The 25,167-nt window shown below is 39.2% G+C and overlaps 2 long non-coding RNA genes across 5 annotated transcripts in view; one reads left to right on the forward strand and one right to left on the reverse strand.

Annotated features, from left to right (window-relative positions):
• LOC140641265 (uncharacterized) overlaps positions 1 to 11,951 on the forward strand; it is a 38,431-nt gene extending 26,480 nt beyond the window's left edge. The window contains exon 4 of one of the 2 annotated variants that reach the window (XR_012037813.1): positions 11,431 to 11,951. This is a non-coding gene — a long non-coding RNA (uncharacterized lncRNA). The remainder of the gene's footprint in view (positions 1 to 11,430) is intronic. The other variant, XR_012037814.1, reaches the window with a different exon arrangement.
• Positions 1 to 25,167, reverse strand: part of LOC140641264 (uncharacterized) — a 322,998-nt gene that overhangs the window by 125,732 nt on the left and 172,099 nt on the right. For 2 of the 3 annotated variants that reach the window (XR_012037805.1, XR_012037808.1), the window contains exons 4-5: positions 15,657 to 16,013; positions 15,234 to 15,346 (exon numbers count right to left, since the gene is read on the reverse strand). This is a non-coding gene — a long non-coding RNA (uncharacterized lncRNA). Of the gene's footprint in view, positions 1 to 14,327; positions 14,664 to 15,233; positions 15,347 to 15,656; positions 16,014 to 25,167 lie in introns of those variants that run through there. The other variant, XR_012037807.1, reaches the window with a different exon arrangement.

The following is a 25,167-nucleotide window of genomic DNA, read 5'->3' on the forward strand; positions in this document are numbered from 1 at the left end:
CAGATGTAAAATTTTAAATTAATATTTAGATTTTTTTAATTTAAATATTACCTTTGGACAGACGCAGATTGAGGATGCACATTAAGATCATCAGAGATTTTTAAGGTGACGCTTGAAAAGGCAGAAAGAATTTTCAAGTTGAGCAGTTACTTTATGTGTGTTCTCAGAGGTAGTTGAAATAAGTAGCCTGTGGATTTTCTTCACTTCTGCTTTACTTTATGAAAATTTTGCGTAGTGCTTTTCAACCCTGCTGCCACCTAACAGTGGGTTTGAATCCACTTATATATTCTAGTCCCTAACCTCTTCAAACATTGCCAATCTAAAATACTCAAGCTTTAATTTCTGGAACACATAATGGTCAATTTGGAATTCTGGATAATATATGTAATAATGCAATGTATCAGTCAATTAGGAAGAACTCTTCTACATATCTAGAAAATGTTTATTTACTGTTGTTGAATCTGCATAAAATTGGATTAGAATTCCAAACTTCTTGAGTCTTTGAAAGGCAAAGAAATCCACAATTAATAGTACCATAAACATTTGTATGCTAAGTAAAGGCAACTGTCATCTTGCACAAGCTCTTGTTTTCCCAAACCAAACAGCAGTTTGCAAAGAAACAGCTAACCTAATGATAAAACAGATGGAGCATTTACTGCCTCCTTACCTGACATGATACGACCCAAAAAATAAAAGCTGAGTTCAGTACTAAGGATCATTAAAACAGTAATAAAAATATACAATAGGTATAATTCTCTATTAACTGACTGGACCTTACTTACATGAATTACATAGGTAATAACTCCAACATTTTGATTTTTCATCCAATAAGACAGTATACAAAAAAGAAAGGTACAAATTATAGTATTATTTAATGCTATACTGAGCCAGACCCAGGCAGCTATACAAAAGACAAATAAACCACTGATCTAATACAATAAATCAGCTTCGGGCTATACTGAGTAATGCAAAGGAAAGGTGCCCCCACCAGGAAATATTACCCTCCCACCTCATAGGAATCATTCAAAGACAATTACACACTGACATGACCCCTTTGAGGTTTAGTCAATGTTTTTACCTTGATTTCATACTACTTTTCTTCTTTTATATTTAGATAAAAGCTAGGGAAAAAATAGTAAGTTTCTTTCAAGTTTGCTACTGATATATGACATAAGAAGCATTTTCCTGATTTCACTATTGATGACTTACTGAATTTACTCTTATCCTCATTGTGCAAGAGTTTTATCCCATGAGAAGGGTTATTTGTCTTTTCAAATGTCTAAAGGCCATAATTTATTAAAAGATTTTTTACTTTGTAAGATATTTTCAGATTATTTTATAGTAAAAGAATTTATATATCACCTTCAGTTACTTAAGGCCTCTCTGACTCTGAGCTGTGAAACATCTGACCAAAACTTTAACAGCACTTTTTAAAAAATGTTGTTCTGTAGAAGGAAATAAAGAGCCTAATGAGAAGACTGGATATTGTAGGATTCTTATCTGGATAAAGTTAACCCTATTAAAGAAAAGATCTCCAGAAAAATACATTTTATCCTCCTCGACAAGACAGCTAGCTACCCCATCATCCTAATAGTGAAGCACACCCAACCACACCAATGGGATCTCTCAAGATTAAGAATTCATGTAAAAGATTTCTATACATGTGAAGGAACCTACATGAAAGTAACCAAGACAGCAAAAAGAACTAAGAGAAAACAGACAAGGTAGGAAGTGATAAAATTCTTTCATGTATCAAGACCAGTGGCCCACCTCACATTATAAAAGTCTATACTCAAATCAGGCTGCACTTAAGGGAAGAATCCATCAAGAAAACCTAACATCCACCAAGCATAGTTCTCTGACTCAGCTCTTGCTAGCTTATCTTACCCTGGAAGATAATACCTGCTAGGCTTATCAGGAAATCCTTGATCTTCTAGCCAATCAGGTCCTGTTTCTACATTGCCTCTGCTAACATTCTATAAAGCTCACTCTTGCCCCAGATCTCTTGGCTCTGCTTGTGAGGCATTTAGTCCCCCAATCCATAGACTATTTTTCCTTAAATAAAGGGGGGCAAACTCATTACTTAGTTGTTTTAATTCTGTCATTGGCAGTTCTGGCAGCCCAGAAGGAAGTGAAAGATAGCTGCTGAAGATTCCAGGGATGGCTCCTAAATACAGGCAAAGGTAGCCCCAGAGCCCTTTTGGTTGGCTGCCTATTCTCATACTTTCCCAGATCTCTGGTGGGCTTCTCTCAGATGGAGATCAGCTTATTTTGTGTTCAAGTTTACCTGCCCTAATCCTTCCGGGTGGAAAATTGGGGTGTAAGAGGCTCCAGATTATTCTGGGTGAGATTCAGTGGACCACAACATGTGCGTCTGTGGCCAACCTCATCTACGAAGTAAACACCATTGGGCAGTCCTGACAGGTGTCAGGAGCTGTACACAGGCAGCCAGAAACAGTATGTCTGGTTGAATTAGGGAGGGCTATTTCAACAAGGGAAAATAACATATAACCCCCAATCTAAGAAAACAATATGACTTACAAAGCCTTAAGGATAGTCCATAGCATAAACAGCTAGGGGACTTGGGGAAATAAAACAAGAAACTTGAACTATTTTGACCAATGGCACATAAAAATCTAAGTAGGCTTTCCTCAGACTATTAAAAGCCATTAGGGAATCTGCCATAATAAAGACATCTTCTCATAAAAGGAATAATAGATCTATTGCTTATGAGACTCTCAGAAACTAAAGTCACAAATTTGGTGGGACGGATCGAGCACTTAAAAGCAGTTAAAGTGCTGGCCACCTATCTCCAAGATACCTATGCTAGGCTAAATTGGTCATGGCATGGGTTAGATTGATACTAGGTCACCCATCCATCTCAAGAAAATTTCTGTGCAATGAGGTACACTGTAAGACACCACAAAATTCTCAACCTACGGGCACATCTCTCTTAGTTATTAATCTGCTTCCAAGAGACCCATGGCTTAGCTAAAGAAATAGAATCCTCAAGTTTCAAAGAATTAAGTATACCACCTTCCCAGCATCTTACTTTATGTCTAAGAACTGTAATCCTGAAGGCTGTAGATTTCTACAAAAATGGCAAAATCTGAGACATCTGGGTGTCTCAGTGGTTGAGCATCTGCCTGTGGCTCAGGTCCCGATCCTTGTGTCCTGGGATCGAATCCCACCATCGGGCTCTCCGCAGGGAGCCTGCTTCTCCTTCTGCCTAGTCTCTGCCTCTCTCTGTGTATCTCTCATGAATAAATAAATAAAATATTTTTTTAAATGGCAAAATCTTACTAAGAAACCTAGAATTACAAGGACCATTATGGGGAATGTTCCAATTTGATAAGATTGGTCATTTAAGTGTACCTGAAAGCAAGTGAACACTTGCTGTGAACACACAGAATAGGGTATCTATTTTCATTGGCATGCAGGAACCTCCAAAAAGCTGCAAAATGTGAAAGTATTTTCATTGAAAGATTCACCACAAAAGACTGATGAAAAATTAAACCGCTATAGGTACCTAAAATAAAAGACGGTAAGACTAATGTGACTCCTATTACTCATGTCTATCCTCCTTTACTCTTACTAAGAGCACTTAGTCTACTGATCTTCTGTTTGAAGTGTCTTTCCACTCTGAAGAGATCACAAGATCATAAACAAAAGTCCACCAGGTTAGTGGACTTACAGACACCCCTATATGAACCTCTCCCAGGACTGGCTCCTGGGAAGAGATAGAAGGATTCTCCAATAAGCTGCTACCAGGTATTCCCTTAAATAGCCAAGGTGAAATTAAAGTTAAAACCTAAGCAAAGTCTGCTAGATACTGGAAATACTCTCTACTTGAAACCTCACTTGCTCAGGGCCCTGCAGATGGGATCCTGGAAAAATTGGCAGAAGCCAGCAAAGGGTGAGGATTCTTGAGAGTCAGTTCTTGCAGATAACTATCCATTATGCCCATTTGAGAGAGGAAGATAAAATGTCACAATGTCCCTTCCTTTCCAAACCCAAGTCCATAGGTTTTTTTTCCAACTTTTTTCTCCCAGGAACAGTAAATGTCTTCTTGTTTATCTCATTTTGAGTTCTGAGAATTTGGTTTGGCAACTGTCAGATTGAGGGCTTTCAAAATATGGCTGGGAAGAAATGTGGGTTGAACCCCAGTTGTGGCTACAGATGGCCAGACTATGTGAGCTCGCATCATAAAAATGAAGCCGTCAGATTAATTAATTTTAAGTGTCCCTTTCATCTCTAAAATTATTTAATCAGATGAATTTGAGTGACTTCCCATAGTCCAATTATTAAGACCAATCCAGCAGTCTAAACTATTGAATTGGACAGAAACTCTAGTTCTAACAAGCTTAAGAAGGGAAAAAAATTATTGATTCACTTAATTGAGAAGGCCAGAAATAATGTTGGCTCCATATATGATTGGATTCAGAGGTCCAGTGATGTCATTAGAACTTGGTTTCTCTCCAGCCCTTGACATTATCTTCCAGTGAGTTGGCTTCTTTCTCTGGCTTTACATAATGGCCCCCTGACAGCTCCAGGATTGTAATCTCCCAGGATTATCTCCAACTGGGCTATTTTGGCTGCCATATATAACCCTGAATCACTGCAGCCTGAGGCTGATGCTCAGCCCTGATTGAATTGTGGCTTGTGCCCCCATTGCAAATGTTCTGTATTTTCAGCTGAGAGTGCTTTAACTAACATAGATTTTAATACCAGGAAATGAGGCACTGCAGAAAACATACTAATTTAATAGAAGATGATAGGTAAAGGACTGAGAAGAAAAAGAAATATATATTTTTTAAAAAAGAAATTTTAAAAAAGAACAGAGAAGACCCTACTATTTACTCTACTCTTACTTTCTGGCAATTTTATCATACCATTTTGAAGGCGTCAGTTAACTATAGTCTCTATTATGTTGAAACCCCGACAATGTGCCTAACAAGTCTATAGCAATGAGGGACTTGGTAAGAAATGTGTTTAGAGTATTTTTTAACATTTCTTGAGGAAATCAATGAAGTCTTACAAGAAAGAGACAAACAGGCTGAATGTGGTCCACTATAAACACAGAAGGAAGAAAAAAAATAGTTTCATTAAGAAAGGCCCTTTCTGTATTCCAAAATCATGGAATTTTGTAGCTTGGAAGAACTGAATTACCTACCTCAAATATAAATCCTTGTAAAGATTGGGAGGTAGGTGATTTGGAAAGATATAAAATTGAAGCACAAGAAAAACATGAGATTCAGACAACTTCTATTGAGTATTCTCTGCCTGATAAAGAATAAAACATACTTGTGTCCGTTAACCCAAAACGAAGGCCTCAAATCTCTTCCAAGGACAAGCCAAACACAGACGGGAGGCATTAAACTAAGATTCTAGGAAACAGAGACTTGTTACTAGGAGTCCAAGATCTCACACTCAAAAACCAGGACCACACTAACATCTCCCGGTATGGTACTGCACAGTGAAAATTACTAAGCTTGCCCATCAAGAGCTACAACTTAAATATTAAATCCCTTCAACACACGCTTATCTGGAGTGAATCACCTAAAGTTGTACAGCCCTACAAAATGTATCATACCCAATGTTTACCTCAGATGAAAGACAAAAGAGGGATCTTCCTGGGGCACAACATGAGGCACAAAACAAGAAGAGAACTGATAAGTGAGTTTATTCGGAGGCTGCTGTATGTAACAAAAGAAGTCACTATACTACCATGTCAGAAAACTCTCATCGCTCCCAATAAGCAGGCTATGTATGGCTTATGCTGGGTACCAGTGAGCTGTGTGTACTACTGCCCTTTTCCAGAAAGAATTTTCATTATGCTTCTCCTGTGCTTTCTCTACTACTTTCTACTGAATGTGAAGACAGGTAATAACTGTGTTTAATATTAATACAATGAGGAGCTACACTTAGATGTGATGGGAAAAACACTGACCCAACCATAGCTCTGGAATCAAAACATTGGAGACTTCGATCTGTCCCATTTTGGGGAAGACTGAATGTATTTCATGCTGGTGTAAGCATTTTCAGGGTGCATATTTATTTGAAAAGGAGCTAATTTTGAATGTTGATCAGTTAAAAGGGAAAACTATATTTCGCATTTGCTTAAATCTTCCACATCCATCCCAATCTTTCCCCACTATATAATAGCAATAGAATTTTATTTTTTACCCTGTTTCAGAAATAATTCCTGAATTGTCCAAGTCAATGAGGGTAATCTCTTCTTGCTTGCTGGTGATTAGTTAAAAACCCAGGGTCAAGCCAATCAGCAAATTCCTCTTATGCCAATGATTTGGGATGAGGGTGTCACCTAAATTGTCTCCATGGAGTGAAGCTAAGATTTATGTTTATGTTGACATTTGTGGGAAAGTTGTTTACTCTCCCACTGGACATGAATAGGAAGTCAACGAGATGAAACCAAAACAGAAGATGATAGAGTAAAAATAGGAAAAGTTCATCAGTTTCCTGTATCCTTCCTGAGCCCTAGAACAACTAGTCTTGGAATCTCTTAGAACTGGAAATCTTGTAATTTCCAATTATACAAGATTAAAAATGTTATTAAGTCATATTTTTCTTGCTTACAGCTCAAAACACCCTAATATGCTATCTCTATGCTAATGACACCCTCTATCAGTAATGAATGTAGTCAGCTACAAGGGACAGATATCTAACACTAGATTAAACACATGAAGGGTTTGGCTTTTCTCTGGAAGTAGGACATCTGGGGATACATAGTCCAGGGTCAATACAATAACTATATTCCAGGCTTGCTCAATCATTTCATTCAGCCTTCTGTAACAGGCACTCTCTACCTTGTTATCAGAAGTTAGCTGTGTTAGTATTTCAATCAGGAAGAATGGAAAAGGCAAATAACCAAAGGCCAATGAATCTGCTGCTCTTTTAAATAGTTTTCATCTAACTAGTTCACAACAATTGCAACATACATTTTATTGGCCAGAACTGTGTCATGTGACCATGCTAGGTGCAAGGAAAAATGGGCAGTACAGTTTTCACAGGTGGACCTATTTCTATTACCAAACAAATAAAAATTATATCCATAAGGTAGAAGGGAAGATTGCCATTAGGTAGGCAAACTAACCATCACCACCACATTCTCAAATTTTTGCCTCCAGCTCAGACCTCACCTCCAATCTCTTGACTCATAATATCAAACATGTAATTTAAAACCCATACTTGTGGATTCCAGATACCTCAAATTGAATATGTCTAAAAACAAAGCAAGGAGGGTCCAAACACAATCTGTTCCTCTATAATGGTTTTTTGTTTGTTTCTTTCTCTTATTTTCTTGATTTTTTTTCATGGGGGAGGCTAACCAGGTTGGTTTTGATCTGATAAATGCACACATCACCCTCCTCCCCACTTTGAGGGGTGTCAGCACCTATCAGCATTAGCTCTTATGATGGTTAATTTTATATGTCAGCTTGATTGGGCCACAGGTGCCCAGACATTTGGTCAAACATTGTTCTGAGTGCTTCTGTGAGAGTATTTCTGGATGAGATTAACGTGTGAACTGATAGACTAAATAAAGCAGGGTATCCCCACTAAGGGAGGTAAGACTTGTCCAAATCATTTGGAGATCAGAATAGAACAAAAAGTCCAAGTAGAAAGGAATTCCTCAGGACATCTGAGTGGCTCAGTAGTTGAGCATCTGCCTTTGCCTTAGGCCGTGATCCTGGGGTCCTGCGATAGAGTTCTGCATCAGGCTCCCCATAGGGAGCCTGCTTCTCCCTCTGCCTATGTCTCTGCCTCTCTCTGTGTGTCTCTCACGAATAAATAAATAAAATCTTAAAAAAAAAAAAAGGAAGGAAGGAAAGAACCCTTCTTGCTGGATGCTTGAGAAGGCCATCAGTCTTCTGCCCTTATACTAGAATTTTAACATCACCAGCTTTCCTTGGTCTCTGGCTTGCTGACTCTAGAACTTGGTACTTCTCATGCTTCATAGTTATATCCATTCCTTAAAATCAATCTCTCCTTTCCTTCCTGCCACCCTCCCTCTCCATTTATATGGTTCTCTGGAGAATCTTCTTCAAGTCATTGCCATCTCAATGAATGGTACCACCTCTTAGTCATTGAATGGCCTGACCAACTACCTAAGTATACCTACAAAAACCTAGAAATCATTCTTCATTCAACTTTTATGCATCCCCTCCATGTACTGAATTTATCATCAGATTGAGTCAGTACTTCTTTCTAGTGTATTTCAAATCAATCCACTTCTCTCCATCTCCAATGCCACCACTTTAGCAAAGCCACTGGACTCTGGAAATTTCTAATTGACTCTCCTGTTTCTACTCAATCCTTTCCAATACAATTTGTATGTAGCTTTTAGAATGATCTTGGAAACCATAAATCAGATGTCATCTCCAGCTTAAAATGCTCCAACAACTTACCATTACAATTTATCATGTGATGGTCCACACGGTCTCATAAAGTAGTTCACCTACACCTCTCCAACTTCATCGCTTTTACCTCTTTGCTTACTTGAAGTCACATCAGTCTTCTCGCTGTTCCTCAGATACGCCAAGCCCTTTTCCCCTTTGCAATTTTGTGCTGTCTAAATGATTGACCTTTCCCTTTCCATGTGGCTAGTTTATTCTCATCACTTAGATCTCCCCATTTGGCTTTGCCATCCCCTCCAGGTAATCATTCATCATTTAATCAAATAACCCTTCATAATGGTTAATCATAATCTATAATCCCAATCTGTAAGTATTTTTCACTTACTGTATCTCATGCCCTATCTAAAATATATGCTCTATCAGGACAAGAAACTAGTCTTTAGAGTTAATTGATACTTCCAGGTTCAAGCACAATATTCAATGCTCAGAATATTTACTGAATGATTTCATTAATTCATTCAACAAATATTTATTGAAGTCTTAAAAGGAATTGTTTGACATACTAGGAATATAGCAGTAAATGAAAGGGCCAGAGTTATCACCTTCATGGCACGTTCCTTCTGGAGGTTGCGGGGAGCCAGAGACGAAACAAGTAGTATATCAGAAGGAGACTATTTTTTTATGAAAAGCCCGTTGGGCATTTGTTCAGAATATTTTCTCTTTCTTAGAACTTAGACAAGAACCAGATGCCAAGAAAACACTAGGAAGTTTGGCATACACTATCCTTTCCAAATAAGCCCTTAGAATGTGCAGATGCTGTCATATACATCCTGGGAAACTGACTTTAGTGTCAGTTACCCTGACATATATACAAGAGGCCATGGCATCCACGGACTTCCTGGGGGGGTGGGGGGGAGAGGAGTGCTAATCGGTTATTGACTGAGATAGTGATCAGACAGGCAAATAGACAATAGCCAAACTCACTGTGAAGATTCACAATCTTAATTATTCCAAGGCCAAAAAAGTCAACAAGATGGAATGTGACGGACTGAATACAAATGCCAAAATGCTAAACCAAAAGGAAGCTGAAGAGAAAAAATAGAATAAATGGGATAGCACATTAGATTACTGCCTGTCAGCAAAGCTCATGACAGCACTGGCTGCCAGCTGTGGAAATGCTGTGAACGAATGGCATGCCATCCCAAACCATCACACCCAGTCTTGCCAAGGCTCCTGTCAACACACAGCTGGGCTTCTCTTGGCATAGTGGTTGATGTTCTCTCTCAATTTATTAACAATTGCTTCATTTTGGTTGATTCTAAGGATGAAATAATTCTAATATTTTTCACAGCTGATGAAATTAATTGCTGAATTCAGACTTTGGGGATTATTTTGCCAATAATTTCTTGCCCAGATTTAAGATAATATCCATTTTCAATGTGACTGCTCACAGACTCTAATGATAACTGTGAGTCACACATTTCAGCCTCAGCGTGTTACATGCTTTAAGAGGTACTACTTGGCACAGGGTGAGTGGAAGCCAATGCAAATGGAGGAAAATCATAGCAAATGTTACAAGTAAACAATAACAATAATGATAATAATGTTTAAAAAACTAACAATTATTAAGCCAGGAACTTTAGTAAGCACTTTATTATGCATTATCCCAGGCAGCCCTCACAACAGTTTTGCAAGATAGGTACAATTATTTTACTTATTTTACAAAAACAGGAAAGGCAAGGAGGAGACACAGCTCTCTGAAGTCTGTACCTCTTGTTTTGGAGGAGGCAGCAAAGCCAAGCATTCACATATTCACAGCATCCTTATGTGAAATTGCGAAAAACTGGAACTCACCCAAATGCCCATCAACACAAGAACATGTATCCCACTGGAGTATAAACATACAATGGAATACTATTCAGTGGTAAAAGATTAGAGATGACTGATGTTATAAACAACATACGTGAAGCAAAATCAACATGCAGGACGAAAGAAGACACAAAAAGAGTACATAAAACACAATTCTATTTATACAAAATTTTAGGAAATTCTGACTATTGTATACTGACAAAAAAGAAAAAAACGATCAGGTACTGCTCGTGAATGGGAGAAGGATTGCCAAGGAGACAAAGAAAATTTTGAAAGTGATGAGTGTGTTTGTTGTCTGGATGGTAGTGGCGGTTTCGCAGGTATGTTCATATACCAAAACATCAAATTGTGCACTAGAAGGTGAGTAGTTTATTATAGGTCTATTATACCTCAATAAAACTGTTCCTTAAAAGTAAGCAAAAATTGCCATGAGATGTCCCCGTGCTTTGTGTTCACATTTCCCTTTGGCTTTGGATGACTCAAGACAAAAGACATGACCCTGTTCTAATATGGCTGGCACCTAGTGACAAGAAATATTGGCAGAGACACTAAAAGGCACAGCATCTCAGCATCAGACTTCACCCAGGAAAGCCATAGAAGAGACTAATGGTATGGAGTACCAATACTAGGCTGAATTGTCCTAAGAGATGCTTTGCTGATATTCTCTGGGTAATTAGCCTTGCCCCTTGCATCCCTCAGATGGTGGAAGTGTGTCTTCATCGATTCTCACTGAATTCACAGTTACCAATTCATTCTGTACCCAGAAAACCACATGAATCTCAATTAAGTGCAAGTTCTTTCATGAGATATGTGGAAAGTCAAATTTTAAGAGTCATAAAATCATCATCTTCTAACTTTATCACACTATAGAGCTCCCTTGATTGCCACTGAATGTGTAAAAAGAAAATCAGGAGATCTGCATCTCGTACCAACTTGCAACGCATTTCCAAAATGGCATATGCTGTGTCACTCTGACACTTAAGGGAAAGAGGGAAGAATGAGCCACAGAGAGGGACCTGAACAGCATTAGGTTTGCTGAGTCAGGGACTGTTGAACAGCAAGTGTTCTGGGACCCATCTGTACACACTACAGGGATTTAGAGTGGGGTTAGCTTGGAGGCATTTTGCAGTAACCAAGTACCTGCTTGTTTAAACCCTGTTCATTACTGTTCTGCTTTTTTTCCTAGGCAATACAGCATAATGAGCCTGAAAGTCAAAGCTTAGAGCCTGGAGGAGCATAGGAGACACACAGAAATTTTGAAATAAGACAGGATTCCTCCAAAGGAGCTGAAGAAAAAAAGATGGTAGCCCTCCCCTTCCCCTCCACAAAGGAAAGCTCACGCAAAGGTTACTTTCCTTGTGATTAAGAGTCTACACAATTAAAATTTTTAAGTGGCTGATTGAAGGATAATGTAGCAGATTTTATTCAGCCAAGTATACCTCAAGGGAAATTCAGCTTTCCTTTATTACTTTTACTGCATGCACACATTTTCCCTTAGAAATAAAAATTAAACCTTTGCACAATTGCTTCCAAATGCAGTTTCTCTTCACTCTAATAATGGTTTTCAGGAAACATCTGTAGCAAATTTAAATGCTCCTTTTTTAAAAAATGCATAGAGTTATCAAGAAACTGATGTAAAATATGAATATATGTAAGACTGAATAAACATCTGTTGCTAACCATCCGTCCTCTAAGTAACAAAATGTGCTCACTCCTCCTTGCTATGTGTTTACCTTTCAGGTGATTACCATTGTCGAAAGCATTCAAGAATGAACATACAGAGGGAGGGGGTATGGTAACCTCCAAGCGAAATTTCTTCTTTCTCTTTTTCACATGCTCACAGTCCCTTACAGTGCTAAGGATAATGAGAAATTAGGATGATTTGCTGAAATCCTTAACTTCCTATCTTTGGAGGAGTTCATTTATTTTTGCAGGCTTTGAAATGCAAAATAGGTAGGAATAAGGAGAGTAGTGAAAGAATGCTGGCCAGTCTGGTTAGACGTAGTACGTACAATAACAATGGCTAACATTTTTTTTAAATTCAAATTCAATTTGTCAACATATAGTATAACACCCAGTGCTCATCCCATCAAGTGCCCTCCTCAGTGCCCATCACCCAGTTACCCCATCCCTCTACCCACTGCCCCTTCCACAACCCTTTGTTTGTTTCCCAGAGTTAGGAGTCTCTAGCGGTTGGTCTCCTGCTCTAATTTTCCCCATTCACCCATCAGAAAAGACGAATACCCACGATTTGCTTCAACGTGGATGGAACTGGAGGGTATTATGCTGAGTGAAATAAGTCAATTGGAAAAGGACAGTCATCATATGGTTTCACTCATATGTGGAATATAATAAATAGTGAAAGGGATTCTAGGGGAAGGGAGGGAACAATGGCTAACATTTGGTGCCTGGCTCCTACTTCCCAGGGAGTTCACCCATTTAATACTGCCCTCCTACCTGCACTTGGCATTTGGTTCTTACCATTTAACCAAAATTGGGGTTCAGCAATGGCAAGCTACTTGCCCACAGCCTATTATTAGTGACACAGTCATGAAGGACAACCAGGTCTTCCTAAAGAAGCTCATGTTATTTTCTAAGTGAGAAAAAAAATACAGAATATTGAACTGAAGCATTCTAACACATTGTCCACTCTTACATAAAAAAATAGCTTGATTTATCTCAGTGAGGCCAACCTGAAAAAAAGAAAACGCCTCTTTAAGAATATTTCTATGCCTCAATTGCATCTAAATTCTGCCAATCTACTTAGGGACAGATCGTCTTTTTCTGCACTATCGAACAGTTAACAAGGAGCCTACTTGTTACTTTCCTTGCCATCATGTCCCTGGAAATCCAATTTGAGAACCTGATTTTAGTCTTTAATGCTGTCCTCTATTCCACTGTGGATCTGAAAAGAATACTTGAAATCTTCAGATTTTGAATAGGAGTATGAAGATCTAATAAGATGTCAGCAAGAAAAAAGCTACTGCAGTATATTTAACAACATACAAAATCTCTTCTGTAGGGGCATCTGGGTGGCTCAGCGGTTGAGCATCTGCCTTTGGCTCAGATCATGATCCTGGAGTCCTGGAATTGAGTCCCACATTGGGCTCTGTGTGGGGAACCTGCTTCTCCCTCTGCCTGTGTCTTTTCCTCACTCTGTGTCTCTCGTGAATAAATAAATAAAATCTTTTTTAAAAAACCCACGTCTTCTATAAAGTTCTGGAACTCCTAAGTCATTATCCTTTTGGGTGGACTTCCTTATCCATCTACACACATTTAATTTTATATCCTCATTGCATAATACATTCTTTTATGTCACATGCCCACTGGACATTATCCCATTCGATGAAAAATATGATACTTTATTGTTTGGCTCTTCTTCAAACTGGATTACTGAAGGATGTTTCAAAGTTAATAACTCTAACTATCTGAAATAAAACCTACTTACTCGCCTAGAGAAAAAAAAATCATACATGCTGCACATACACACTCACTCATAAATTCCCCAACTTTGGATCCCACGTCCTGATATTATCATGAAGAAGAAAGAAGTTACAAGATTAGAAAATTTAAAATCCAAAAAACTATAACCAACATTCAGGAATCATACCACTAATATTATGTCAACTCTAGGCCTAACATTCTTCTGGGTTCTCCAACCTCTGTTATTTCATTTAATCCTCACAAAAATCCAACAAGATAATTCCTTTTACTTTCCCTGTTTTATTGATGATGAAACAGAAGCGCAGGAATTAGCACAAGACTATGTAGGAAATACAGAAACCAGATCTAAACTGAAAGGGACTAGTTTCTGAGTATGAGGCTTTTTTTGTTGTTCCTATAACTGTCTTCCTTTCTCACCCACTAGTACAAATAGAATCTAACACTAGTGAGGGCAGCCAATTTTTTACAATAACTAACATTTTTGATGAAGTGGTCTGTGGCATTCTAAATTACCCACATTCAACTTAGCCTTCCATTATCAGCAGGACCCACTGGAGTGGAATTAGTGAATTAAGACCTCCTACCCAAAGTATAAAAGTATTAAAGACCAAAAAGACATAAAAATCTGTCTCCTTCATGTCTCTGTCTACTCGGTGGATTTCATTTTATTCTTTTGGAAACGTGCACACCTATTGAACCCAAGTATAAAAGGTAATAAGAGAAAATTTCTGCTGTGAATGGAAATGAAATGTGACTATGAAAACATTATTACTAGGAAAGTATTACTTAAGTGGAGAGAAAAAAGAGCATCCTCATGTCAGTCCTTCTGTGTGGCAGGCCACTCGGAAAGGTGGTGAACAATTTCAACATTTATTTGCTCTAGGTCAGCAGAATTCTCTCATAGGTGAAGTATTGCCCGTAGACTCTCACTGAGATCTTGATGTTCTGAGCAAAACCCAATGAATACTTTGCGCTCTAGAAAAGAAACTTGTTATCAGTCTGGAGCCCACATGTGGTAAGGCTGCCTTTAGCTGTAGTTCCTGACCTTTTTTTCTCCCTGAGAAACTATGGCTGTGAAAGGTTCCATCCATAACATTTTTGTCACCTATAATATCTTGCTTCGTTGAAAGCTGTCCCACCTGAAAAGCTTTATTTTCAAAAACGTTGTTACTGCCTTAACCTTACCATAATTAATTCAATAAAAGTTATGAGCACTTGCTTAGATGCAAGGTATTACATTCAACACTTCTAAATGATAACAAGGACAGAGCAAAAAAACACAACTTCTACTGAAGAACCCCCAAATCACGTAATTCAGGAGAAGGGAAATATTTACGTTAAATATTCGAGCTGGGAGTAATTTTTAAAATTTAATCATGGATAAAGAAACAAGTTTAACTAGAGAAGGAAAAAAAGAAACTTGACAGACCAGTGTGCTCTATGCCCAACGCGGTGTTAGCCACAGTGCCGAGTCACTTCAGTCATTCCCAAAGGCACACCCAGGAACTAACTCTTGTTCTTTCCAACTGACAAAGAGAAAGTTACCTGGGTCGCCCCTGGCGCCTGGCTGATCTCAACTTCCAAGGCGGTGGAGGATCTCCCGGCCCCCAGGCCAAGCGACTCTTCACATGCCCTATATTTTGAAGAAATCCGTGGGCCTGGAAAATGAGAGAATAGACACCTGTACCTGAGAAGGACCCTGACAAGACCCAGCGTCCCACAAATAAGAGCTGGTGATCATGACAATAGTGACAGCAGAAACAGAAGCCGACGAAGCCATCATCTGATTCCTCCACTGCACCAGTCAGCCTTTCTCCCACACCCTTCCACTTCCATTTCCACACAAAATGCTGACAGACTTCCCCCTGCCACCTGCCTTTGCATTTGTCCTCCTCTTTCTTATTGTGTTATTTGCATAAAACGATTCTCATCCTTTTCTTCTTTCTACTTTATCTCCTCCCAACCCACCTGATAACCTCTGCCAGCAGCAACCAAGATACTTCTCCAGGGCTTCCACAGTGACAAACTGAACATCTGACAATCACCTAGGGCTGTGGGGTGTTCTGGAACTCGCCTTCACCTCAATTATTTTAAAACTCAGCTCCTGAACAAAGGAGAAAGTTTTAACAACACCAGGTCCACCTCGATGTTATTTCTTCAGTCACACAGAGATTGCTGTAGATGAAGGAAAGAGAAGACAGAGAAAGCGGTTTCCCTTTCTAGTTAAACTTGTTTCTTCTTCTTCTTCTTCTTCTTCTTCTTCTTCTTCTTCTTCTTCTTCTTCTTCTTCTTCTTTTTTACGAAGTCTCCCTGGTAGCTTGGCTGCTGGAAAAAGAAAATAATTTTCATAATAAAGTCTAGCTGTCGTACATATGAAATGCCCCCTACAAAATAACTCCTCTTCTGTAGGATGCTAAAACACAGATTTTCACACCAGAATAATAATTTTAGACTGAAAGGAAGGAATTCTTCCCGCTTTAGCTTTCGTATTCTCTCAAGGTCTGTAATCCAACAAGACAGTATTATCCATTCAAAATGTGATCTGGACCTCTGATGACCGCTAACTTTTACCTCCTTATATAAGCAGGGGATTCAGATCCATGAAGTCAATATATTAAGCAGTGCTCGACCATGGCAGTCCCTGGCAACCACTCAATTCACTGAATGAAGCAATTTGTGTCAGATTCATATGGCTTAGATTTATTTACACAGATTGAACCATTGAGGGTCATTTGATGTTCAAGCCTTATTCTGAAGATGGCACATAATTCAGGAATGCTGAATCAGAAGAGCCTTCCCCAGGGACTAATTCTCAAGAACCAGCATAACATGTATCTGCTTTGTCGATTTCCATTTAAGCAGAATTAAAGGTTACCCTACCAGATGCTCTAGAAGCTAGTAACAAACAGCATTTCCCCCTGTGAGTATTATAATAAATTCAGAAAAGGTCCGGTTCTGACACCCAAAAGGCAGCAACATTATATCACTGACAACATGCTATTAGCAGTCATTTTCACTTATTACTGTTTTTCAGGCTTATACTGGGCTGGCTTATGTTTTGTTTTATTGTATCTTCATAACATTTTCCAATGGAAGCTCGAGAGCTATATTTTTTTGTGTACACACTATAATTTTTCACATAAAGTATAACAATAGCTTCTCGTGGAATCTATGCATTAAAGGACTCAACATCAACTGTATTATCTTCCCAACCAGTTTCTGGACAGAACAGCAATATGCTCAGAGTCTAATGGAATTGAACTTAACCTTCACCCTCTTTTCCAAAGAGCTTCCTCACAAAAAACTACCAACATACCTCTTCATTCCCATGTCACTCTCATGTGTACCCAATGTACACCTGGACAATTCTTTCCAATATTCCCTTGCCCAAGCCTTCCATCCCCAGTTCTGAACTTCTGCATGTGGTGCTTGTGATAAATAACATTTTCTTTAATCATTGTAGATATCCGAGTACATTCTTATCCAGGTAATTCACAGATAACATACTTTGACTTAAGGCTCAAATGTTACAAGTCAGTTGGTAGTAGTTGGTCAAAGAGAAATAACTTTCTGATTTATTTATTCTAAAGACTAATGAAGAAGAAAAGAGAAGGAATGGAAGGAGAGCACAAGGGAGGGAGGGAAGGAGGAGAGGAAAGAGATTATTTCGGTAGAAATTAGAGGTAAGCAAAGAGAAGTGGCTTTAATCATCGGGGAAGGAGGAAGGCAGTACTAACAAGGAAGAGATACACAGTTAAAGCTCTGAGAGAGCTTTAACCTGGGACAGGGTGAAGTCCTGCACTTCGATAGAGAAACTCTCCATCTCAGAACAGAGTATTTGTCTACTAAGCTGCATAAAGATGACATGGCGGATATTTGCAAATTTTCAGAAGCCTTACTTACAGTTGGGAATTCCCAACACCACAAGTCCCAGTAGGAGACAGGACCAAATTCCAGATAAATGTCAAAATTTCTAGAAACTCACTGCTGGGGCTTCTCCAGTAGGTATGGTATGGGCATGTGCCCTGGGCCACAGCCTTTACATTGGAAGACAGTGTGCAAAAATGTAGAAACTGTGGGAATTCCCATGGGTTGGAGAAGGAGTGTGAGCAGACAAGCTCCTTGGGTAACAGTGGCAGTGGGACACAGTGCAGGTCTAATGCAGAGGAAGTGACACCCCTGTTCTTCTGCAAACTTCTGGCTAGGCCTGCTCTGTGACACCATATTGGGCATTTTTGAACCTATCTACAGAGACCCAAACTGGTTTTCAAGCTCTCCTATTGATTCTGTAACTTATCCAATATTGTTTTATGAAATTACTTCTCTGCCCAAAACAGTGAAAGTGAGGGAGTATATAACTTCACACATGATATATATAAAATATATAAAATATGCATGTGAAATTATATATGAAATACATATATATGTATATATACACACATATGAAATTCCCCTCTCTAGAGCAACAGATTTCTGTCAAATTCCCACAATCTTACAACGCAGTAGAAAGGAATAACACCATTACCATTGGTGTACATTGGATGTACACCAATACATCCAATCCCATTATTGACAGATGAGGAAGCCCATACCCAGAAGAGTTAAGGAGATCACCAAAAGCCAATCAATTCAAAAAGCAGAGTGAGGCCTAGAATGATTTCTAATTAAATGCCCTTCTCGCCACACCATGAAAGTACCTTCATTATTGGGTGTGGTATTTCAGTTATAGATTGCCTTCATATGGATTGAGTTACATTTTGTCTTAAGAAAGATCATTCTAGGTTTGTATTTGATTGAGTTGTCTGTATCTGGTTATCTGTTCACCTATTAGTATTGATATAGGTAGATGATGATGGGGACCTCAGAAAAAGGTAGTTAACCTAGAGAAAGGACTCAATGGAGTAAGAATCAGAGGCATGAGGATATGACAAGCAGGTTTCTGCTATAACACTCCCTGGTTTGGAACATATACTTAGTTAGAGCAACATCCTTTTGTGTGGTGCTGCGTAGCTGGTTTTGCTGCTGTAGAGGCCAGATTTTGAACACTGACACATATAACTATAATAGTTAGAATATTTCCTCAACTCTAGACCATATGAGGAAAACAAAAGGATTTGTTGAAAGGAAATGAACTCAATATACAATGAGAACTTTCTACATGCACAATTAGCTTAAACACAATGACACTTAGCAAAGTTTTACCACCACATTCAAGTCTCAATTTCTGATTTCTCAATGTTTTGCAACAGCTTATAGTCTAGCCTCTGGATTGAATCGGTTTGAAACCCTTTCCTTCTGGAATTGTCCAGGGCTGTAGATAGATATTCATATGTATATGTGAATGCACTTTTGTCCCATGCTCCCTTGGCTTTATGTTGCCTTCATATATCAGGACCATGATTTTTTTTATAAAATAAACTCTTCTTCCCTATACCCAGTAATTGCTGAAATTCTTTGTAAAATGTTGATATTCCAACAGGATTCCTCAAGAGATTTGCTTCTCTCCAACACACTTTGCAAAATTCTTGGCACTAATATACCACCTATTTTCTCCAGAACAGCTTCACTGACCTGAGCATTTTGCACACTAACTCATCTATACCTTACATTTCTTATTTGTCATTTTCTGGCATGACAGGAAAATGGAAAGTCTTGCATACTAATCATACTTTGACAAGTAGCCTACCTTTTTCTTGTTAGGATTCAAGTTAAAATCAGATTCACCATTATGCATAAATGTGGACTTCACATACAGACACACACACACACACACACACACACACGTACCAGTTCACACCCAGGATCAAGTGGCTGCAAAACCAAAACAGGGAGCCTACCAGATTGGCACAACCTTTATCCCAAGATACTCTTGAAACTCAATCTTTTCCCTAAGCAGAAGGTATTTACTCCTATCTCCTTGAGAAATCCAATTTTAATGACTTCCCCTTCTCTTCCAAAATGAAGCTGAACTGACAGCTCACTTCTAACATCCTTTAAAATTACTGCAAATTATCTACACTATAAAGGATCCGTTGTATGGGTTATCTAAACTATAAATAATCTAAAAATGACACATCCTAGGTTTTATAATGCATTGCCTTTTTGAAACCAAATTACAGCATTAATTATATTTGGCTTCAGCAAATATTAAAATTTCTTTACATGCCCTAAGCCCAAACATCTAATGAAGAGACTGGAGTATAAGCTAGAATCATGCAGTTCCCCAGAGAAAGCCAAACTTAAAGTTTAAACCACTAACAATAACCTACAGAGAAGTTCATCCCCACAGGGCAGGTCAGCTTTAAGCTAGCATCTGTCCTGTCCTTTCGATACGGCAGGTCTGTCCCTTCCACCTCGACTTAGATGATCCTAGCTCGCCTTGCTGGTGGCATAGTCCTTGATACACAGGGGCACACAAACTGCTTTTAATGATATATTTGTGGCTCTCAAAGTGGATAATCAAGGTCTGGAAATGCTATTATTGTAACAGCTGCAACACTAACCCTCTATGAGAAGTTCACTTTCTAGCTGCCTGATGTCTAAGGTTCCAAATGTTTCAAGTCTGGAAGGTGGGTGTGGGGGTGAAGGGAAGCAAAATGACGATCACAGCAGGACCCCTGAAAACATCAAAACACTGTCTGTTCTTGCCTTTTGTGAAGTCGACCCTTGAGCTATTTGTTCGGGTCTCCCTACCAACTTCATGATGAATGAGGTTTTCCAAGGGCTTTTCCGCACAGCGCTGTTATTTCACTGGGGTTCGGTGAGTACTTTAAACAGATGAAGACAAAGAAAGCCAGCCATATAATTCAGTGTCTGATTGCTTTTCCACATGTCAGTGGTGAAAAGTACAACTCCGCCTTGAGCAGCTCTGAGTGGCTGCTTGATTGAATCCAGTAAAGGCTGATAAATTTTGGAATGCTCTTTCAACACAAGAAAAATAGCATCTAGATGGAATATGGAGCTGCGGTGCTTTGCACCTTACAAGAGAAACCTCAAAGAAATCAGGGCTTTTCACCATGGGGCATGAAGAAAGAGAAGCAAAAAGGCATTTCCCACCCCCCTCTCCCAGTCACATCATCAACATCTGGAGGACAAGAGCTGACCCACTTCTTTTTTTAACCTCAAGTGATTTTTTTTTTTGAAGCACTGAGTGCAATTGCAGCATGTAAGCAATGGGTTATTAATTTAGAAGCAAATTAATTTCAATACTAAGTGTTTCCAGAAACAAAATTTTACAAGATGCAGGGAGAAGTACAGAGAAAGCTTATTCTACTTTTATAATACATTTTCTACTGCCTGGGGAAAGAAAAGTGTCCTCGCTGTACTCCAACAACTTTCCCCAGATGGGTTGAGGAAAGAGACATAGTACTAAGATCCACGGGAGCTATACCTGTGGAGTCTAAGCAGCCCCTTTGTCTCTACAGATAAGAAAATCTGATCATACTGGAGCTAGTTGACCAAAAACAAGGGATAGAGAGCAGGATCAAACCCTAGGATACAATTTAGTGCAAAAGAAGCCCTGGGCTAAGCACAGAGTCACCTCCTTGACTCAGTTGCAGAAACATCACCTCTTGGTGCCTCAAAACCTTCCCTTGAGGGTAATTTTTGCTTATATATTGCTTTGCAAGAGTTGCCATAAAAGGCTTTAAGTAACACATCCTTGAGTAAAAGCTTTCCCTAGGACTCCAGGCACAGTATATTCCATGTAGCTAAATAACAACAGCTCACAGTAAAATTACACATAATCAATAGTCTGTCCACTGATCCAAATGCCCCAGGGGCCCATTTCTGAGGATTTTATTGTATATCTATCCCAGGCGTGCATATGGTGGAGCCTACTGATTCACACACAGCTGTTTTTCTCCTGTTAGTGCATGATTATTTTCAAGTGTTTTACTAGAACAGATGTTTTAAGAGCATGCTGAGTACACGTCTTTCCTCAACTTTTTTATTTACGTACACAGCAGATTGCCATGCTGCTGTCCTTTTGATACTGGAGGGGTGGGGACGTGGTGCAATCAGCAAACAACGTCAATTTTCTTCAACATTCTCGAGCCGAGACACTTCTGGCTAGCTCCATCCCCACAATCCCCGCTAGCAGAGACCCTCTTGGTCTCCATTCCTCTGTCACTTGTTCTTCCCCTGATCCTTCCTCTCATCACACTGTTTGAACTTGGTTTTTCCACACTGAGATTTTTCATGTCAGAGCCAACTGAATACACCAACGTCCTATATAGAATGCAATTTTCTCTGTTGGGTTTGTGCCTGCTCCAAATCGTTGAATTTAGATAACAGCATATTTCCTGAAAGTCACCATGTACTTCTGCTTGAACCTACTGCAAAGTCAATCCTATCCTGGTGCTACAAAAATCTGTTACCATGGAAAATAATATTCTGCCTCACGTTCATCAAAAGAGGCTGCCAACCTTCTCGATTGTGCATCAGCAGAATGTACATAGCCCTAAATGGAAGAGTTTTCCCACCTAAAGAACGTGATTTCAGGTCTTTAAAGCAGAGGCTACAGATGGATTTGTGCCTTCAATAGGATGTTAAGTGATTCTCCAAAATATCTTGGTAGGAAAGTAAAGGTTCTTTTCTGGTGCTCACTCCTTGCCAGTTTATAAACTGTTTCTTTCAGGATTAACACAATTGTTCAAAGCACTTTAGAATATTTCTAAATTTAGAATATTTGAGGAAGCTAAGTGGAGACGGGAAAAGAGTGATGAGCCTTTTCAATACCTCTCTGCCCATCTAGAGAGGGCATTCCCCTTCACAGGACTTAAATTCAGGACAGCTTTATTCTTTCCACAAATGCATCTTCAATTCAGAGCTTTAGGAATTGTCAAATGTCAAAATCAAATGGCCATTTCATGTCAAGCTCCTTTTCACAGCGAACCAATCATCTCATAGTTGATAGTTCTACCAACATTAACAGAGTTCCAGTTATAATCTATGTACTCTACTACATGCTGGGGACCTTGGTGGGAGGACACATGGCCATTTTCTGGTAGAGAAGTAACACGGCACCCCCAGTAATTAGACTCTTGAGCCACAAGAGCCTTGCTCAGAGGACAGTACCAAGGTCACTAGGGAAGTACTCATTTTCTATCCACACAAATGAACTGACTCACTTTGAAGTAGAATTTCTGTAGAAGAGAATTTCTCTTTCCCTCCCTTCCATTCCATTGAATATTTCTGACTGAGAAAGAAGGACTAGCATTGGTGAAAACAAATATTAATTATCAAAGCAGTGTGATAAGATGCTAAATGGAACTTTCCTTGTAATTGTGGCATGTCAGTTGAAGTATCAGGACTGAGGACACCGGATGAAGAGACATTCCTCTTTCTAAGGAGAGATATTAGAGTGGTTTTGTTTTGTTTTTTAGATTTTATTTATTTGGGACACCTGGGTGGCTCAGCAATTGGGTGGCTGCCTTCAGCTCAGGTGATGATCCCAGGATCTGGGATCGAGTCCCACATCAGGCTCCTGCGAAGAGCCTACTTCTCCCTCTGCCTGTGCCTCTGTCTCTGTCTCTCTCTCTCTCTCTCTCTCTCTCTCTGTCTCTCATGAATAAATAAATAAAACTTTAAAAATATTTAGATTTTATTTATTTATTTGAGAGAGAGAGAAAAAGTGAGAGAGTGAAAGCATGAGTGGGGTAGGGGCAGAGAAAGAAGCAGCCTCCTTGCTGAGCAGGGAGCCTGATGTGAGGCTTGATCCCAGGACCCTGAGATCATGATTTGAGCCAAAGGTAGACACTTAACCAACTGAGACACCCAGGCATAAAGAGGCTAGAGTATTCTTGTAAGACCTATTAAAGTCTTACAAGACTTTGGCAGGACTTGCCTGTCAGTATCCATCTCCCACTTACCACCCACATAAGAGAAGGCTAGAGAGTCATTAAGGAGTTTATGTGAAGGGAATTTATAGAAGTGGAAAAGGTGGTGGCATTATGCTCCCCTCTGCCTACCATAGGTACTTGACCTGTAGGAAGGGAAGTAGCTTTTCACAAGCAGATGGTTTCCTGATAACTATATCGGAGGCCAGCCCTAGACTACCACTGAAGTGGAGTGCAAGTAAATTCTTGGGAGAAATTAACACACATTCTTATATTGGGGGAAATTCAATAAGCAGCCTCACGCCTGTAAAAGCATTTATGTAGAAGCATAAATGTAGGGGCCATCTAAAGCATATGGCTATGCCAGAAAAAATCATCACAGGGCAAGAAGGGAGCACAGCATTTGTTCAGACTTGAATAGAAATAAATTTGAAATTTCTGTGGCTGGGCAACACCTTGGAGAGAAACAAGGCATGAAATGCCTGAAGGGGCCTCACTTAAGAAAGCTAACTGTAGCAAAGTGCTCCCAGCAGGAAGTACCCTGTAGGGTCTGGGCTATCTGGGGAAGGGTCACAATGTTCATTAACTCCCATGAAGGAAGAGTAGAGGGTGGTGGAGGGAGCGAGAGGCACTGGTTAAGTCAGCATCTATGCAACAGAAGAGTATAGAGAAGTAGAAAACAACTCAAAACCATTGTAGGGTCTATATTGGTTAGCATGAGCCACCATAACAAAACACCCTACACTGGGTGACTGAAACAACGGAAATTTATTTTTCACCATTCTGGAGGCTAGGAAGCCCAACATCAAAGTGCCAACCAGTTTGGTTACTGGTTAAAGCTCTCTTCCTGGTTTGTAACTGACCATCTGATCACAAGGTCCTCACATGGTGGAAAGAGAGAGGGAGTTCTCTGATATCTCTGTACACAGGCACTAATCCTCTCATTTCAGGGCTCTATCCTTATAACTTCATTTAACCTTAATCACTTCTGCAAAGTCCCTATCTCCAAATCCAGTCACATTGAGGCTTACGGCTTCCACATTTGAATCATGGCAGGAAACAATTCTGGCTACGGCAGTTTCATTTAAAAATAAATAAATAAATAAATAAATAGGCTATGGGAAGGCATCTGATGAAAACAAAATCATAGGCAATCTCTACCCACAAGCAAAATATCTTAAGAGTTGGGAGAAAAAGTGACTGATTTTGTGCTTAAATCTTCTCTGAGGAAAAGAAATGGTAAATGATCTGTAAGTACAAAAACGTGCCAGAAGGGAAATTCATTAGAAAAGCAAATCACAATGAGGAAAAGAGGAAAAAGAAACAGGGAGCATGAGCCTATTGTGTTCACAAGAAACTATATAACTAATTGAATGCATATGGAGTCTTTGGTTGATTTATGGTGGGAAATAAATTTAAATATAAATGCCATGTTAAAAATGATGTAGGATCTTAGACTTTAAAACTTTGAGTTTGTAGAATACATAAGTATGTAGAAAAGTTTAAAATAAAACTGACTTGAAGAAAGAGAAATTATAGAAAGGAAAAATTCAACTCTGCATTTACTGCATTTATAAGAACCTGATTTATAACCAAATATTTGAGGAAAATGTGTTGGCTTGCTTGAAAGAATAAAGGAA

This window comes from Canis lupus, chromosome 10 (genome assembly GCF_048164855.1).
Source record: "Canis lupus baileyi chromosome 10, mCanLup2.hap1, whole genome shotgun sequence".
NCBI classification, from domain to species: Eukaryota; Metazoa; Chordata; class Mammalia; order Carnivora; family Canidae; genus Canis; species Canis lupus.